The 18,386-nt window shown below is 35.0% G+C and overlaps 1 protein-coding gene across 6 annotated transcripts in view; it reads left to right on the top strand.

Annotated features, from left to right (window-relative positions):
- The window catches only part of TOX3 (TOX high mobility group box family member 3), a 241,351-nt gene that overhangs the window by 37,850 nt on the left and 185,115 nt on the right, over nt 1-18,386 (top strand). For 5 of the 6 annotated variants that reach the window (XM_052685228.1, XM_052685226.1, XM_052685227.1 and 2 more), the window contains exon 3: nt 2,576-2,656. The exons of the other annotated variant lie outside the window; for it this stretch is intronic. The gene's annotated coding sequence lies outside the window, so the exon portion shown is untranslated. The remainder of the gene's footprint in view (nt 1-2,575; nt 2,657-18,386) is intronic. 6 annotated transcript variants of the gene reach the window in all.

Below are 18,386 nucleotides of genomic sequence, written 5' to 3'. Positions count from 1 at the left end.
TTTTTTCTTGTCACGTGCATACAGGTAGTATATCATGCAGCAGGTAGCTGTTGACTAGAAAGGTATGTTCACAAGTTCTCCCACTCTAAGTGTGGACATCTTCTCAGTGGTTAAAATTCTTAGTGGATTCTGTTATTTGAAAACCAAAGGTTAATAAGGGTGGAGAGGTCAGGGTTTGGATTGACTGGTTGATATCTACCAGGACCCTCAAGTATCTATACTGCTGAAAAAGTATGACTCCAAGCAGTAGCAAGATCTCTATTGAAACTGAAAAATCACAAAAGCAGCGAAAGTAAAGTTAGTATCACTGAAAATATACTAATAAAGTATTCAAGACAAAATAAAATGTATTGATTATAAAAAGCAAAATTGATCAAATTATTAGGATAATGAAGTTGTAGAATAATAATCTGAATGCATCTTGAGAGGTATGTTCACCTAGTTAAAAAGCTCCAAAATCGTCAAGAAAATAGTGACCTAGCTCACTGACTTAATGTTTTTAATGCAAAAATCAAAACTCATGTCAGAACAACAAACCCTTGGAATTAATATTTAAATCATCATTCTGAGATATAGGCTTCTTAGCAGTGATTCATAGATTCTTCTCCATATTGTACTTCTTGCTTTAAATATGGAAAACAAATGTAAAGCCTAAGTACTGGAACTGTATGTGGTAACCTCAAGTATTTGATTTTTTTATGTGATGTTTGAAATGTGTGGGAATATAGGAGTTGTTCTTTCATGTCTTTTTGTCATAACAGACTTTTAAAACATCTACACAACTGCAGTTCCTCACCTGCTAAAATAGTTATGTATGAGTCCTTGCCCTGTTCTACTTCTGCCCAACACGAGAAAATAATTGGATGATTTCTCATTTTATTTACTTTAAACAAAACTGTCTAAAAAAAGTCGAAAGCAGTGTTTTCATGGAAATAAATTCCCATTTATATCTTTGTAAACTCTTGTGACATTTGTTTATTTACATTTAGGTTTAACACTTGTGTTGACAGTCAGTGTTTTAAGATGTCTCTAACTACTTTGCTTTTGACTAGATGATTTGTAAATGATGTGATAATTTCCTATGTTGCAACTCAGCAACCTCAAATACTTTGAAATGCTTCCTTCTAGAATTTTGTCTGAATGACACGTGCACAACAACTTCTTAGGGAGTGAAAGATGTTGGAAATCTCATTCATTTTTTCCATAAGTAAATTTTTTCCCATGAGCCAAACTGTTTTTCTTGCAAATGCAGTTGTTTTCTAGAGTCTTACTGATGTTTATTTGTAACGATAGCTGACCATCGTGCTCAATTAGTTGAATTAAATCCCATAATTCCAACAGAAACCTCATGTCATCTCTAATTCTAATGTGCAGGGTCCTCACAAAAAGGCTTTCTCTTTTTTTCTACCTTTGTGCACTTTGAAAGAGCAGGTCACAGTTTGTATTTTCAGAGGGTTGTCTATAACATGTGATTGATAGAACAGCCAAGAAGCTTTTAATATGTTCAGTGATCTTTCTTTTTACATGTCAGTAGATCTAGAAATACCTGGAATTTTGAGCTCTGTCAGCATTTATTATTGCATTCAGAGACTTACATGTGTAATAATTACTTTGGAGGAACTTTTTTTATCTTAGGTTGTTATGCTGGGGGTGTGCTGCTGTCTGGATGCTGTGCTAATTAGCATCGTTAGCCCATAGAATTAACGTCAATCTGATAGGAAAGTATTTTGTCTATGGTAGTCTATGCTTAAAAAACAGTAAGTTTGAAAAGGCATGGAATGTTGTTAAGCTATCTGGTATGAGTACAAAAACTGCTTTCTGATATTTAGAGCTTCCACTGGTGCTTCAGGAAGGCTTTCTGTTCAGAAAATCTATCTGCTTCTGCTATGCAAGTTGATAGAGACAACTATCACTTCTCATAGTGAACAAAAAAATAACTGAATTAGTTATTTTATACAGTTCTGTAAGGCTTCAAAGAAAAATGAGTCTGCTGTCATACTACACATTAAGTGGCTGTATCTTTTTCAAGATTAAAGCATATAATTCTGCCATGCTGATGATTTACAAAGAATCAGACATGTCCAACCTGTGGCCTGGTACAGCTTTATGGAATCAGAAGGAAAACTTGAGCCAGAATATGTAGTTTAAATATGGCTCATGAATTTAGCTTTTTTTGTGTGAATTTGACTGGTCATTTAAATGAGTTAAATGCATGTCTTCAAGGTGAAAATCAACGTATCTGTGCTATGCTTCAGATAATAACAGCAGTTGAAATGAAACCTAAATTATGGAAGTATAAGTTATGGCAAGTATTCTCATTCATTGTTGGCTAAACACAGTCCTGTGAACAGTAAAAAAAAATAAAAAATAAAAAAAATGTAGCCATTGTTTTCTGTTTTGATAAAGGAATTTGGGAATATGTTTCAAGATTGAAAAAAAAAATCATTTTTTGGTATATTTGTGACTATTTTCTGTTGACATAAATACCTTACCTGTAAATTTTCAAATGGAATGTATAGAGTTGCAAGCAGACATTCAACTCATCAAAGAAATGTAAACAAATTTTTTTTTTCAGACTTCTGTAGGTTCTGTCTTTCTAGAGAAGAATATCCCTCGCTTTGCAGTCAAGCTTATTTCATGTCATCACTTTTTGGCAGTATGTACACTTGTGAACAATTATTGTCAAGGATGAAGCACAAGAAGTAATATTTCATTGAAAATCTGATTAACACCTTGAGAACTCACAAGGAATGGCAAGCATTGCCATCAAATCAGCCTGATGGCATTAGTTTCACAAAAACAAGGTCAAATATCCCACTAGCCTTGTTCTTGTTGCTCTTTTTCGTTTTAATGAGAAATAGATAACTTTTCTTACATACATTGACTATATTGCATAATTTATTTGTTGCCCAAGATAATTCCTGCACACTGTGTCACCCATCCAACCTATGGATTAATTAATGACTACTTTTTATTAATAAACAGGGCAGTAAAAAATGTCTAAAAAAGAAGAAACTGCCATAAATTTTAAAATCTTGCTTTGCTGAGATGCTCAGTGTTTTCTATCTTAAAAAGAATCACGTAGCTGGAAGAATGAATAGCAAGCGGTAAGTGTTTAAATGTTACCATAAATCACATTTTAGAAGAACTGCCAATATGTTTTACGCAACAGACATTTATGGACAAATGGAGAAAAATATAAAATAACACTCTGAAGATGGCTGTAATAGGACTGCATCTTTAGGGTAATATGTGGTGTAATTTAATTTTGTGAGAATTATAAAATGAAGTTCTGGTAAATGCAGCTCTGTTTGCTTTTCCTGCATTTTTAGGTGTCTTCTAATTCTAGTCGAAATACATCTCCCTTCGAGGAGGGCATTTGCCTTGGCAAAACAAAGCTCTTCATTTGTAACTCATTCTTTGCAAATAAATATAGTTGCATTTGTAAAATATGGGCTATTGGAGGAGAAGCATGGTTTTGAAGCAAATGCTATTTTATTTCAGTTCACTCTTCAACTTTACAGCTGGGAAGTAATGTTTAATCGGGAGGTAGTTAGGGCTCCCATGCTCTGCTCCCAGGGTAATCTTTGGTGTGTCATTTCACTGACATATTGAATTTCTATGTCATTTGACTTCCCCATAAGCAATCACAAATGGTAGTGCCTAACATATAGACTTCTGCAGAGTATTATCTTTGTTATGACTTTCTCAGGACATCTATATAGAAGTATGGAATAATCAAATAGTATCATCAGACTCCTTTAGTAGCTGCGCTTTGGTAGATCCATCAACTGATAACAACCAGTGAACTGGATGACCAGAGCTTTACTGGTTGTGTTAGGTCTTTGTGACTACTGAGCTGAATAGCAGTGTATAACTTTTCATTGCATCTCTTTTTTGGCATTTCATTCATCTGACTTAAACGTGAATGCTATGTAATCATCATCAATCTTCATGATATCAGAGAATGTTTTTTTGACAGCAGTGCTTCAACTTAAAACAAATATCCCTGATTTAATTCTTTTGAATTTCATTCCCGTGTTGTCATGTATTGGACTTGGGAGGGAGAAGTTCCAGAAGAGTAGTATTTTCAAATGTGATTAAATGATTCTCTAAATCAAGTCATATCTAGTGATGGGAATAGAAACAAATAGCCTGTTCCATCAGGACAGTCAGTTGTCAAGTATGCATCGCTGATAGAGATGAAATCATGTGCTGCCTTTAGAGTTATTTTCTTTGCACAGCAGTTATAAAGTTCATATGGTGAAAATGACTTAACCATGTGCAAAACTATTTGTTTTAATATGTGATGTTTCTGAACTTTTTAATTATTTTTGTTTTTTTTCAGTTTAACTTCAGAAAAGTCTTTGCAAGTAAATGGTTTGTTTAAATGTTACTAATGAAAGCTAATATATTTAAGAAATGTGGAAGTAACATATATACCAAATCACAAGGCATGTTTATGTGGAGGTATGTAATTCATGTCCTCTGTAGTCATTTCTTCTATAACTGTAACGAATGGGGAGAAAATAGTGAAGAAGTATTACTTTTCTTACTTTACCATTAACTCTCTTCTTTTCTCTTTGATTTAAAAGAAAAAATGCTTGTAAGCAATTTTTGATTTTTCTCTATCATACAGTTTCTAAATTATACAGGTTGCAGTTTTTGTTACAACAGGAATCTTAAAATTTTCCTGAAATTTGTTTAAACTTGCATTATTTCAAGTGTGCTCATGTTATGTAAAGGTGCTAGGTAAAGAACATCAGAAGAATTGGAGTTCACATGTAGTGGTTAAAAATGGAATAATATTTTGACAGTACCACGGACTTGAGTAGCATGGTATTCTAGTGGGGGGGAAAAAAAAACATCCTTAGAAATCAGAGCTAAGCAAAATCCTCTTGTACCCTCAAAATACTGATCGTGGTACTCAGTTGGCTTCCTGCATGTGAATTAAAAATATTTTGGCAGAAATGCTGGCAGGTTGTTGAGGTTGCTTTAAAGTTGCTCTCTTTTGTCCATTACAAAATTTTGAAGTATGTTGGAAATAGAGCGCTGTTGTTTATTCTGGTTTACTTTCTGTAGTGATCTGACTGGTCATAAGCACATGTCACAATAAATTATTAAATGTCTTATGTATTCCCTCTCTAGACAAGTAATTGTATTCAGGTCAACAAGTGATGGTTGGACTAGATAATCTTGTAGGTCCTTTCCAACCTTGCGATTCTATGATTGTGATTCTATAAAGTTTACTAAAAAGAGAGTCGGTCCATTGCTCTGTGGAGCCAAGGTTGTTCTGTGAAATGAACCAGGTTCTTGAGATTCCACATGGGACGTGGAATTCAGGATCTAAGCTATTTTAAAATGATGCATCGGCTTCTGCTCCCAAGAGGGGGGATCCAAACTTGCCCCGAGGTTTAATAAGTGCTTAGGTGTTGATTATAGCTAGGGCTGTTGCAGTGTATAATTTTACTAATTTCCAAACACAGTTAAACCAGAACTGTTCTGAACTTGGTCATATCTCAAATGGAACTATTCGTAAAGGGAAAGTATAAGAATTAATGCCTCTAGCTATCATGTGAAATCGGGCAAAGAGATTGGTATTTGTAGGTTTTTTTGATTGTGTAATTTACAGAAGAATACTGCTTTCACTTAAAGGCTCCATTTCCAGCCATCCTACAGAAAAACACCGCTTATTACTTGCCGTATGAATGTGTTCACTACAAAATACTCCTCAAACTTTTGCCTGTGGCTTATTTAAATGTGAAAGCACACATGTGGGTAGCTGGGAAACACATTTTTGTGAGCTATTATCTTTCTCCTCCCAGTTCAGCAATCCTAAATAAAAGTATGCTTGCCTGCCCCTAGGTAGCATGCATTGATATGTAATTGCCTTTGACGTTTAGTTGTGTTTAGCATTGTCATGAAAAACAAATCTATGAATTCTGTATATTAATTATAATATTCTAAGGATCATTTTTCAAGATCAATATAAAGAGGTTTAGCTACAGTGTCTTTGTGTGTGTATAATCATCTACATCAGAATCCTTGAGGAATCACAATAACAGTGATTCATTCATAATTCACAATTTCCATTATCTTTCTACATTTAGTATGTGGTAAAATTTATAGCTTCATTTACATTGTGTTCCATGAATAATAGAAGAAATACAGTGAAGACCATGGGAAATGATCTTGTTGCTGCAGATGCACTCTTAAGCAAATCTGCATCACAATACAGCATATTGCCTCTTGCGCTAGGATTTCTACAGAGCCTGCAGCTGCAATGGGGACACTTCAGATGGTCTTCATTAAATGTAAACTCAAAGCAGTATGATGAAACCTTGAATAAATTGCTGTAGGTAAATGACATAGTTGCAGGCATTAGTATAATATCTTTATTTGAGCACACTCAGAGACAAGTAGAAAAGAGTACTTAAACAAGCAGCTACATTTTATAAGAATAGTCTCTTTACTTTCTTAACAAGATAATGCTCATCAGAATATATAAAAGCTTATTTAGGGACCAAGAAAAAAGTTTGTCTGTGACAAATCAAGCTTGTGTAGTAACACTGGCTTGGAGCAAAACTGATCATCAAAAGAAATAGCACTAACTGCAGCAGGAGAAATATTTAGAGACATGACATAATGAAATAACGAATAATAGATGAACACAACATTTAATTTGTATATTCTGCTAAACTGTTGCCAACATTCAGCTACTTTACTCTGCTTCTTTTTAGTAGTGACTGCATGCTGTCACCAGAGGAAATTACCTTATGTAAGGCTTGTTGGATGTGATAGTATGCTTGTGATGAATTCTCCAAGGTTTCATGTACAGTGCTTTAGCTATAGCACGCTAGTTAGCTCAGTTAAAAGTTAAATTTCAATTTTGCCTTCAGTTGTTAAAAGCTCAACCTGTTTTCACTCTACTGACACAAATAACTTCAATCTATTGAAGTCATTAGCAATCTTTCACATCTTACACAAAATCCCATAAGAATACATTACTATACATAAAAATGTTTTTTTAAGTAGTGGAGAGACTGTCATATTCTTTTTGGGATGATAAAGATGCCTAATCTATTTAAAGCAAAACACAAATCCAGCAAGTTATTGAAAACTTTTTCAATGTTTTCAATTTTTTAAGGTTTTTCTTTTTTTTTTTTTTTTTTTTTTTTTTTGCAGGAAGGAATCTTAGAAAGATGTGAAGTGCACTGTTTTGAATAAATTTCAGTCTTTAATTTAGTTGACTTAATTTTCATCCTTTTTTTCTTTTGCCAGTACTCAGCCAGGCATACTTTAATGAGAAACACTGTGAGAAGAGTGTATAACTTCCTATAATTAACTGACATATTGTCATTCAAACAAAAATATAATGACAGTTAAAAGGAGTGGGATATGTTTCAGTTTCAGAGAATTTGATGTTTTCTATATGTAACTGCATAGCATGACTTAATTCTCTGAAACATTATCCAGCACAGTACACAAATGTCTGAGATGATATCAGAACGCTTCTTTCCTTCCCAGTAGCAGGTTTCCTATCTAAGCTGATCTTTCCTGTGCTCTGTAAAAGCCACTTTTTCTCTTTAGAAGTCTGACAAAACTGTTTATGTACTTCAATATTTCTTTTAATTGCTTTTTTCCTGGAAATGCTGATACTTGAATTATGCTCTTAACTCTGTGGTATTTTTTTTGCTCAGTTCTGCTGTTTTTGGTTCCCAGAATGCCAAGTATTGCCTAGCTTTGCAGATATGTCAGATCCATCCATACTGCACCTTTAATATGCCTTTATCCAGGCAACTTGAATTGTTTTTGATAATTCTTTCAATAAAGTTCTTTGAGACAAATTGGGCTTAATTCAACTCACTGGGTAAAATCCATGCTCTGCATGGGTCTATAGGTACTTCTCTTCTGATGTCACTGAAACTCAGATATTGACCACTTATTTCACCCTAAAGAGGTAGTAGAATAAATCTCAGAGCAATATTTCCCCACTTCGACCTTTTGGAAATCACTGTTACTGTTCAGTTTTAAGTGCTAGAAGCATCTGGGAATTTGCATTGTTTTATTTCTTGTGTCTTTTGAAAATACCTTCTATCTGTTCAGTATTATTCCATTTCTACTGGCCAGAAAGGGCACAGCTCTTCTTCACGCTGCAAAATCTTTTTTTTTGGAGCTTTATAGTATGAACATGACTGGATCTGCAAATAGAGCATGTGATCCAACAGATTGGCTTGAGTCATCTTGAGAGGACTTGCCAAAGAAATAGGAGAAATGACATCTATTTTACAGATATATGGAAAATGTTTCTTCTTAGCTTTGCCAAGAGCTTTTATGAAGAATTCTTTCTGTCTTCAAGCACAAAAGCTAGTAATAACATTTTCAAGTAATTAGTGATGTATGGTAAAGCTGTATATTTCCTTCTTTGCAGTGATAATCAGCCAAAAATTATGCTCCACGTTTCTTAAAATGTTTCTATAAACCTACACCTATCTACCTGTCTATTTATTGAGGTATTACAATGACTGTTTTGATTATATAAATATTGAGTGGCAAGAACAGTGTACAATAAAATGCTGAAAAAGCTTTTGATGCCACAGTAAACTCAGCTGCTCCATAGAAATGCATATGTAATACTTGTCTATGTAACATTATGTGAATTAGATACCCAGCTGAGAGGCAAAAGTATTATGTGGGATAGAACTATGCTAGAGATTCCATCGTGAAATCTCAAATAGCCTCATAAAATCTGGAAGTTGGGTTGTTTTTTTTTTTTGGAACAGAATCATTCCAAGATTATTACTAATGATTGAATTTGAAATATTAGAGTTCATTCTATTTTTACAGCTAAATGTTTGACAAATTACTCTCCCAGCTAGATTTTGTTCTGGTCTGTCAGAGATGAGTTTCTATGTTTTGTAACTGAAAATGGAACTGGGATCCTTACATTCATTTTTCAGTCACTAACTGATGTTGTTGAATAAGTCTGTTTTTAAGTTGCATGGTGAATGGACAAAAAATGATTTCTTCCATTCACTTTTTATTAAAAAAAAAGTTATGTAATTAATAAGAATATAATTGTCTACTGTGAAATTGCAGTCTGAGAAGATCTGTCACTTGTTGAAGGAGCGTTGAATAACCTGTTTAGTAGGGTATAATCTAGCTACAACTTGCAATCGAATTCTGGCATCCAGTTGCATACTCTTTTATTGGCACTATAAGGAAATTAGGTTTGCTCTTAGATCTGCATATGTAATTTTCATTGACTTCAAGAGAAAAATTACATGTGTCTAAGTGCAAAGTTCTAGTAATGTTTGATGAAAAACTCTGTCAGTATAATTAAATTTCAGTCATTATCTGAAAGCTGAAACTCCAAATTGCTTTTGTTTTGTCTGTTTTTAAAGTTTCTCCTCATTAGATCTGTTGTACTTGGAGCAGTGTGCACCTTTTAATTCCTGTTTTAGTCCACAGCTTGTGTTGTTCAGTGTTTGGTGATTTGCAAGATTTCAATAGTAGAGAACAGTTTGCTTCTCTGTTCAGTTAACTTGGCTCCTCATCATTTGGGAGGAATATGAAAACATTGAAGCATATTTTATGTTGCAATCTATTTGCACAGTGATTTATGAAGTGAGTTTATTCATGTATGAAAACAATTCAATCTTAATAAAGTTTGGGAGAGGCTATAGGAACTGCTGCCGTCATCACCTGTGGATTTTCTATTAATAAGAAACTCTATATTTGGTGTTATCAGCTCTACTTGTTATTAAGATTAGATAATGAGATTAAAAAAAAGTTGAAGACAAAGTACTAATTAGAACCACAAAAAAAAGGTGACAGTAGTAACTATTATGAGGAAGAAAAGGGAAAGCCACGAGAAGGGGGAGCAAACATGCTTAGCAAGACTGAGGATTGGATGAACAATCCAGTGCTGATCTGAATTCTAATGTGGGTATGAAAAAGCAGTAAAATGGGAAACAAATGATTGGATGAGATAAAGGGATTATACAGGAACTGGGATATAAGTGTGAATTTTGAGGTGTTTAGTAGTAGAAAATTGGTGAAAGAATTTAAATAAAATTCGTGCTGTCCTCTGAAGGGTATTTGAATTCTGATGTCTCTGCTTTTGCTGTTTTTTTTATGTTGTCAAGCTGCAGTCAGAATTCCAGCTGTGCTGATATCTCTGTTAAGTGTTTGTGTGACTCTATCAAAGGCTATTTCAGTTATACTTCTGATTTTATATCCATATATCTCCTTCGGGGCTGTGTAGTTAGAAATACTTCTGTCTTTAAAAATCTCACCTAAAAACTATAATGAATTGTTCAGGTGGCAACAAACTCTCATGTTAAAGACCAGATCATGGGAATGACATGAATATTCATGAAATATTATGAGAATTCAGTGCTGTTCCATGCTTGGGAAATTGTAGGAGAGAATACTGATGAATGCTGAAAAAAAAAATACGTGGAAAAAATAACTGACTCCAGAGTACTATTTTAAACAGTGTGCAATAAGTAAAATCAGTCATTTTTGGTCCAATGACAAAATACTGAAGAGCTGTTCATTAAGCAAACTGCCGTTCTCTGGACTGAATGAAGCAGGATATTCATTAACTTCGTTGTTTCCTAATTTAAAGATTTGACTTTGCAAGCTATCTTTTTTTAACGCATTCTTAATTTTTTGTATCTGTGCTATTCTAAATGTTTTTTTCTCTAATTCCTTGATATTCCTTTTATTGAAAGAAATTCTGTTACAGGAGGAGTAACTTGGTTAGGATTTTGTATCTGATAGCTACATAGAAAGCTCAGTGGGAGACTAACTTTCTGCAAGTACAAAGCTCTATCATAAAATAGTTGAGATTTCCAAAATTCATTACATGCAGAATTATTTTTTTTGTTTTGGTTTCATTGTGATGGTGCTTTTTGATTGTTTTTTTTTGTAATGATCAGAATCTCTTTAGTGATTTACTGTCATTACAGATTGTAAGAGCATAAAAAAAGAATGCCTAACATCAGCATATTATTTTTTGGATATCGTGAGTGACTTAGGTGAGAATGGATCTTAAAGCTCACCCAGTTCCAATCCACTAGATGAGGCTACCCAGGGCCCCATCCAACCTGACCTTGAACACCTCCATGGATGGAACATCCCCATTTCTCTGAGCAGCCTATGCCAGCACCTCAGCATCCCCTGAGTAAAACACTTCTTACAAATATCTGGACTAAATCTCCTCTCTCTTAATTTTTAAAACTCATCCCTGTGTCCTGTGTCAGAATATGCAAAAGGTCTGTCCCACTCCTGTTTCTAAGATCCTTTTCAGTACTGGAAGGCTGCACTTAAATACATGTTAATGGTTTTCATTGGTGAACAAAGGATGTAAAGCTTGAGTTGCCTTTCCTCCATCCCATACTCAGGCTGAGTAGCTTTTCAGGGATTACGCAGCTAGGACTGCAGGAGCAAACAAAACAGCTTCAAACTCAGATTTAGAACTTGGCAACAACATGTGAAGTGTCTGTCCACAATAAAAGACTCTTCCTGCAGCTTTTTGTTCAGTTTTATAAAAATTAAGTTTCAGACTAAGGCTTTTAAGCAGAATACAATCAATCCAGAGAAGATCTGCCTGGGTCATAGATCAGTGGTTAAATCCAGTTTTTACTTCTCTTCAGTGTATGTTGAGGGGGAAAAAAAAAAGTAGATACACCTTGTCAACCTCAATATTTAACTACAAAACCCAAGAAATGCTCTAGGCAGTATGTTGACATAGAAGAACCCTCAAATCTGACTTCCTCAACTCAATATGAGGAAGAATGGGCCAACGAAAAAGCAGAAATACACAAAGACAAATCATATGAGAAATGCCTAGGAGGTCCTTGTGCTGGAGTTTTTACTCTGTATAAGGGAGAAAGTTACTCCCTACAGCTCTCATTGTTCTGCTGTAATGCAGGCCATTGCTCACATGGTGAGTGGGCTTAAGCAATGAGAGGTGTGGCTCTATGCTTTTGCAAGTGTTTGGAGTTGAGTTTTAGCAATCTCTTCTGAACGTATATGCCAAGTGATTTAGAAATCTGGGCAGAAATCTGTTTGAAAAAAAACCACCAACAACAAAAAAAGACCAAAACAAGAAGCACCTGAGAAGCTGCATGCAGTTCCATGTTGTTGATGGTACTTTTCTTGGGTCAATGTAGGGATGTATTTACCCACTTATCTTCGACAACAAAAACATGGTAACCCACCTCCAATTGTGCTACAGTCTTGTTAACCATGCATGCTTAGATGGTATGCCTTGAAGAAAAAAAATCTCACTGATAATGATATTGTCATAAGATGTCTTGCTCTTTACTTCAAATTGGTCATAAATTTGAGTCTTGTCATAGTGCTAGAAAACAGTATGCTAAAAGCATTAAAGAGCACCTGTCACTTGGTAAGATGAAAGGTATTAGCACCTTTCTTAGCTGGAGTGTTTCCAACTCTGCAATTAAGTTCTATAATTGTCTACAGCAATTTGAAATGAATAACAGTAATTTTTAATGTCCTGTTCTAGAAACTGATGTGCTGCTGAATTACTGCTCTGTGGCAATCCAGGAAGGGCTTCATTTCTCTGATGTGCAGAATTGCATCCTATCTACCTCTTTTGTGGTTGAGTGTATTTTGAATTTGATGTAAAAATGTTAAGATGTCAAAACGTGAAACATTGTTTTCATATTGTCTTCAGTGATCTGATAACCTTTACTTATTTCTTGTAAATCATATGCATGTGTGGTAAGGGTAAAGAAATGTTGCCTATAAATCTACTTGCTCCCTGCCTCTCACCCTCAGTTTTACAGAAATATTCAATGACTTGATGAAGGAACTGTTTCCTGTCATTCATAATTTTGATAAATTGAAGGCTAGAATATACTTTGAACTAATCCAGATTACTGGTGTATTGCAGAACCTGAACCAATAATAAGAGCTAGTTAGCTGTTTTCTTCCAGCAGCATGCAACCCACGTGCTCTTAGCACTGAGGCTGTAACTCCCCTCTGAACTCTTCTGCTTCAGTTTTCCAGATCTATTTTCTCCAAGTGCAGTTTGTTGCTTTATGGCTTGAAGAAATGCATTGGTTTATTTACCTGTTAGAACTACAATAATATTGCCTTTGCGGTCCTTCTTGACAATAAATCTGTTTACTCTTTTCCCAAGAATAAAATAATTAAAATAAAAATAGAATGTGCCAGAAACTCTGTACTACAAACAGAATGGAACCGTGGGCTATAATTCTCAACATTTGAATTGGCAGTATACTGGGAACAAGAAGGATTTCATTATAAGGCTGTATTTCACAAGGAACTTTAAATAAAAAGCAATTTTCAAAAGATTTTCCCCCTTCCAAATTAAGTTACACTTAGTCCTACTAATAAGATTTATAATATAATAATATTCTAACTTTAAGAGATGAGCTATGTGTAATGACTGGAATTAAGTATGTGCATTTGAATGGGATATGGCAAAACAGTAGGTTTGGGAAAACTTCATCTACTGCTGCTACCCTGTAAGAGACTGCATTTATTGTTACTGCAATTGTGAGTTGTTTTGAGCCAAGATACTGTAAACTTCATTGTGGTTTTTGGTGTATTTGTTGCTGTTATTGGAAATGCACATCCACCCCACTTCCTTATGCTGTTTCTGAGCTTTTACTCCTTTGCCATCAGTGATCTGATTCTTTGGCTGTGTGCTGTACCTCTCTGAGGGATGGATGTAAGAGCTGCTCACAGAAGGACCATCTTTTACTCTTATGTTTAAATGTTTAAATGTTTTCATACTGTATTCCATTGGCATTATTGCTATATGCCAATGAAAATAGCTTTCCCTTCAGAGAACACTAGAAATAAAATTCTTATCTAACTTGAGAGGCTCTTCCTTCTGAGTCCCTTTGGATTCTATGTTAAGTTTGTAGTGAGTTGAAGCTGTATACCATAAGTTAGTAAAGTTCTGTGCTGATGAACCAGTAGCACCTTTGGCAACACAGTTATGGTAGGGAGCAAGACTTCTGTCTTAGTCTTGTAATTGATAAATCAGAGATGCGTTAAACTAAAACGTTATTCATTGAGAAGTGGCAACTGCTAGCTTACAAAAGGAGACACAAGAAGACAGCAGAGTAGTAAATGCAGGCTGAACATCACAATCTGTGCCTCTAACAGGTGTTGAGTGCATTTTGTCAAGGTAGGTAGGGCTACATTTCAGTCTACTGGGAATGGAAATAATGTCTAATTCAAATATGGCACAAATATAGCACATTTGAAGAATTCATATAGTAAATCAGTTTTCAAGAAGAAACAGCCAAAATATATTTACGACATGCATTTTCTTTTATGCTTTGAATTCATATTGGTAAATTATCTGCTAAAAAGCAGTATTTTCTTGCTAACAAACTGCATTCAAGTCAAAAAACCTCAGAGAGGAGCAAGTGTTCCAGAGATATTGATTTGGCAAACAAACCAGACTTGATCTCTGTGACAAGTTAAAGTAGATCTGCATTGTCAGAGGCAGAAAATCCCTGTTTTGCAATAGTTGTCATATTTGCACCAAGTTTTCTGGCAATGAGGTAGTTTTAAGAAGGTAGATGTTACCTTTACTAACCAGACTTTAACAAGTGAAATCTACAAAATGTGCAGATAATTCATGAGAGAAAGCCATCAATTCCTCACAGAATTATTTTCTGATATATTACTGAATTTCACTTCCTATACGTGACTGCTTTTGTTATTTTCCAGAATTTGCAAGATGAGCTCTTCATGGAAAAGGAGTTTTATTTATGGGTTTAAATGTGACAGTGGTTTTTATACTATTTTTCTTATAACACGTGGTTTTTTTTAGTTGCTCATGGCACCATGAGCAGTGCCGTACATCACCACTTGCAATTGCTCCTTATGTTCCAGTAAAGTTTTCAGCCCTGTTATTAAGTCCTTTAAGTTCTTGTGGAGAACTTTTCTCAAAGATGCCATACTCTACAGGAGGGCAAAATAGCAAAGAGCACAGATTCAAGATTTGCAGATAAATAATGCAGAAGAGGTGGTTTCGGATTCTTAGTGCTTGAGTATTTATTTTTTACTGGTAGGTTTATTGTTATAGGTGTAAAATTGTTCCATCCATTTTTGCTCGTGGAGCATTGAAATATGCAGGTTGAAACGATATCTCTTCATTTTTTTGTGAATTGGACTGAAACATTTTCTTCCAGCTCGATTTGCTGTTGAAATACCTTCCTGAGATGCCCTTTGCCTCATATGAATTGTAGATTATGCAATTGATGCTTCTGCTGTATTCTGATGAAGGCAAGGTATGCTTCAAATGAAACGCCTATAGAAAAGTATGGGCACATACTATATCTAAACTGCAATTTCCATGCAGCAAATAAGTAGGACAACATTTGAAGATGAATTGATAAATAGGTACAGCACTGTTATTTCACAGTAATTTGAAATTGTAGCATCTGTTGTATAATTGCTGCAAGTAATTCTGGCACTTTCTTATGATACTAAATGAATTTAAGGCAAATATTGTGCAAGTATTTCTAGTGATGTATGTATCTTAGCTAAGTTGTGATTTTAGATCAATACCGCTTTCTTGGCGCAGGTTTTGTATAAAAGATATAGATGAAATTACAGCTATTTGAACAGTGGTATTAAATGTGAGAGCCATTTTCAACCTTTGTAGCAGAGTTCTGTTAAATGCTTTTCCCTAAACCCCCTCAAACGTTCCTGATTTTCAAGTACACCCCTGATTGTTCATTCAAAATTATTTCTGTCCCCTTTTCATCTGTGGTGTCTCATTAAAAACTGAGACTTGATCAGGATATAAAAGTTTCAACCACGTTTAAAAGTACTTAAATATACCACTTTCTGAGCCTTTATTCTTCCGTTTCAAAAGGTATCTCTAATTGTGGCTCTTTATTCCATGATTTTTTCACCTTTTTCATTACCATTATTCGCTCCACACACTAAACCCCTGAGCAGTGCCCTCATATTGCTATTACAGATTCTCTCATGCTGGTATTATGTATGATCTCATGCTGCAATATGATACGTATAATGATCAATCATGAAGTGATTTTTCTGTTATTAAAATAACCTCTGTTAGTTATCTTTGTTACCTTTGTCCCTTTTTCACACATCCGGTTAGAGCTAAAAAGTAAGATGGATGGAAAATAATTGCTACCAATTCTTCTATAGGAGTAGAACCAGTGCACTTTTAAATACTGGTTTTAATAGGAGTCCAAATAAGTGTAAAATACTAATAAATGTTTTGTAGATGCAGTATTCAGGTTCTACCTGAAATCAGGCAAATGTGAGCAAGCATTGGGAACACTTCAACACAAGTAAACCTGAAAAAAACAAACCCACAATATATACGGGATTCCTGATCTGGGTAGTGAAGATATACTAATATATCTAATTTTCTTTGACATATTCAAGTGTAAGCTAAATAACTTCTTGATCATTCCAAGAATGCTTTTATCAAGCAATCAGTAGGTGTGTACTTCATAACCTCAAGTGATCTTCTATGGCCACAGCCAACGGGCTGTTATTGATGGCTAAATGTCCAGGTGGAGGCTGGTCATGAGTGGCTTCCCCCACGGGGAGGATGAGGAAGGTGTCTGTCCCCTTATGTTTTCATGTCTTTTTTTCCTAACTTGCTGGATCCTTAATTAGGAAAGCATACTTCTGAATAACATCAGTTTATGCCTGGTCTGCAGGTTCCCTGTTAAGAAAGGTGAAAAGGGCTTTACTATGTCTGCAAACCAGAAGAACTTTACACTTTGCTGTTTCTGAATGCAGTGGGGTTCATACATGCTTAATTTACACATACTTTTTAGTCCTTCTGTAGTTTTCTGGCAGCACCAGTCTGTGAGATGAACTAATTGGAATAGCAGCTGCCTTCTCTTTGTGCTCAGTCAAGACTGAGCAAGTCTTCAGTGACTGCATGGTTTACCCAGAAGGGCAGGGCCTTCAGTGTTTGCTCCCTTGATGCACTTGTATGTCCTGAGCACTCTGAGATCTCTGCAAGATTGTCTTTAAGTTTAATAAAGTTTATACTAACATGACTGTTCTAACTTTGGAGTAGTAGAGAGTTCAAATGCTTAGGAAAAGTTCTCCCTCTGGCTCTGGAAACAAATGTGTTTCTGATGATGTAATACTTGAATGAAGTTTTTAAATAATTTAAAAGTAAAAAATATCTGGTTCTTGGGAGTAAGTGATGTGGCTGTGTGTTGCTACTCATTTCTGTACTGTCTGTAGAATTGTGAAACTTGTTTTAGTTTTCTTTTTTTCCACGTTATGATGTTTATACAGGTGATATCTGCTTGGCGTTGTATTTTTGATGGCTTGTAAGTTATTTACATGGCTGTTAAAGGATTCATCTTTCATACAAAACTATAACATAGGGCAGCTTCTGCTACATCATTGCTGTTAGCTCAGGTTAATGAAACATATTGATTTACAGTTTTAGTTGAAAGGACACCCTGCATATACACTACCCACTTAAATCAGCTTATCCAACTTGTGGCAAACATACTTCCATGTTTAATTTTTTAATGCATAGTTATCATGGCTGATATAAGTAAATATAACTTTTGAGATGCATGATGTGATGTAATGTGTTGTACTTAGCACTGCTACATTAATGCATAACTCAACTTTCAGTTATGAGCTGTACTTCAGTAAGCAATAGTTAACATGATCTGAAGACAAGAACCTAAGAGGTCCAGACCAGAAACAGTTATTTTTGACAGGTACAAAAACAGTTATTATTGACAGGAGTGTGAAGAGGTATAGAATTGTTGCCTTGTTCTTGGGCTCTCCTGGATCTTATGTTCAAGTACTGCTAAGATGGTGGCTTGCCTTTCAGTAGAGTTTTATGAAGTTGGAGGAGTGGTTTCAGCCTGTATAAATGTGTTATAAAAACATGTTGGTGCAGGAATAACCCTTCTATAAATAAATGGGCAGAAAAGTAATGGATTTCTGATCAGTCTTAAAGTAAAGCAAGTTTTATGAAAGGTCCAAATGGAAGATGAATGTTTGCAAAACAGTGTCAGGGAAGAGAAACTCAGTCAATTTTTGTGTACTACTTATTCAGCTGTTATCACCTTTACAAAATTTAAACATATTTATGTATACGTTTCCATTCTTTACTTACTGAAAGAATAAAGAGTTAACTAAAGCAATCTCTTGCTGCTTTTTTCCCTTTTTTTCCCCTGAGTTCTGGTCACTCTGCGCAAGGCATAAATTGAAGCTGTGATGAATAAAAGTCATGAAGCAATCAAGGACTGATGGGAGGCAGTAAACTGAGCAGCAGCAATTGTACCTATCAGAAAGTCCTAGCTCTGTAATTTAGAGATGAAATTGAAGACTTGCTG

Source organism: Tympanuchus pallidicinctus, unplaced genomic scaffold (assembly GCF_026119805.1).
Source record: "Tympanuchus pallidicinctus isolate F22 unplaced genomic scaffold, pur_lepc_1.0 scaffold22, whole genome shotgun sequence".
In the NCBI taxonomy this organism is placed as follows: Eukaryota; Metazoa; Chordata; class Aves; order Galliformes; family Phasianidae; genus Tympanuchus; species Tympanuchus pallidicinctus.
The sequence above is the reverse complement of the archived record's forward strand: the minus strand, read 5'-3'. Positions and strand labels throughout refer to the sequence as shown.